The 435-nt window shown below is 52.6% G+C and overlaps 1 protein-coding gene across 1 annotated transcript in view; it reads right to left on the reverse strand.

The window, feature by feature from the left end:
- JAKMIP3 (Janus kinase and microtubule interacting protein 3) overlaps positions 1-435 on the reverse strand; it is a 62,273-nt gene that overhangs the window by 13,224 nt on the left and 48,614 nt on the right. The gene's annotated exons all lie outside the window — the stretch shown is intronic.

A 435-nucleotide genomic window follows, 5' to 3' on the forward strand; every position in this document is an offset into this window, starting at 1 on the left:
CTCCCCCGCAGCACACTCAGACACAGCCATGTACAGACACACAGACAGGGGCACTCATGCATGTACACACTCCCCCGCAGCACACTCAGACACAGTCATGTACAGACACACAGACAGGGGCACTCATGCATGTACATACACACACACAGCACACTCAGACACAGCCATATACAGACACACTTACAGAGGCACTCATGCATGTACATACACACACAGCACACTCAGACACAGCCATGTACAGACACACAGATAGGGGCACTCCTGCATGTACACACTCCCCCGCAGCACACTCAGACACAGCCATGTACAGACACACAGACAGAGGCACTCATGCATGTATACACACACACACAGCACACTCAGACACAACCATATACAGACACACAGACAGAGGCACTCCTGCATGTACACACTCCCCCGCAGCACACTCAGACA

Source organism: Echinops telfairi, unplaced genomic scaffold (assembly GCF_000313985.2).
Source record: "Echinops telfairi isolate 266 unplaced genomic scaffold, ASM31398v2 ScPeMD7_70;HRSCAF=299, whole genome shotgun sequence".
Taxonomy (NCBI): domain Eukaryota; kingdom Metazoa; phylum Chordata; class Mammalia; order Afrosoricida; family Tenrecidae; genus Echinops; species Echinops telfairi.